The 458-nt window shown below is 40.4% G+C and overlaps 1 protein-coding gene across 1 annotated transcript in view; it reads right to left on the reverse strand.

Moving 5' to 3' along the window:
- The window catches only part of LOC110024574 (scarecrow-like protein 15), a 9749-nt gene that overhangs the window by 8031 nt on the left and 1260 nt on the right, over positions 1–458 (reverse strand). The window lies entirely within an intron of this gene.

The following is a 458-nucleotide window of genomic DNA, read 5'->3' on the forward strand; positions in this document are numbered from 1 at the left end:
TATATATATAAGTAAAAATTAAAATTTAGGTGTTCGATATCTAAATACATAAGAATTGAGTGGTGTGTATGTGAATCTTCCAAACAAATATGTATATATGCAAACATGATACATTTCGTAACATATATAGTTACAGGAGCCAAAAAATAACTAGTTGAAGCTACATCATATATCTAACAGAAGTAAAGATATTTCCACAGGGCAGACCTACTTTGGTCTTTCCCATGCCATTTATGCAAAATATTCATTCCAGAAAAACACAAAAAGTAAATTTAACAAAGAAAATTTCATCGTGCTATCATCAATCTTAAAGCCACCAAACGCACCCAAAACTCACCCTCAGGCCTCAGCTGCACCTCCATGCCGACGTGGCAGACATCTCCCTTCCCTTCCAACTCAGCACCAATCCCCCCTCCCTCCTCGCCACGTGGAACCCCTCCACCCCCCCCCCCCCCACC

Source organism: Phalaenopsis equestris, unplaced genomic scaffold (assembly GCF_001263595.1).
Source record: "Phalaenopsis equestris unplaced genomic scaffold, ASM126359v1 Scaffold000258, whole genome shotgun sequence".
NCBI lineage: Eukaryota > Viridiplantae > Streptophyta > Magnoliopsida > Asparagales > Orchidaceae > Phalaenopsis > Phalaenopsis equestris.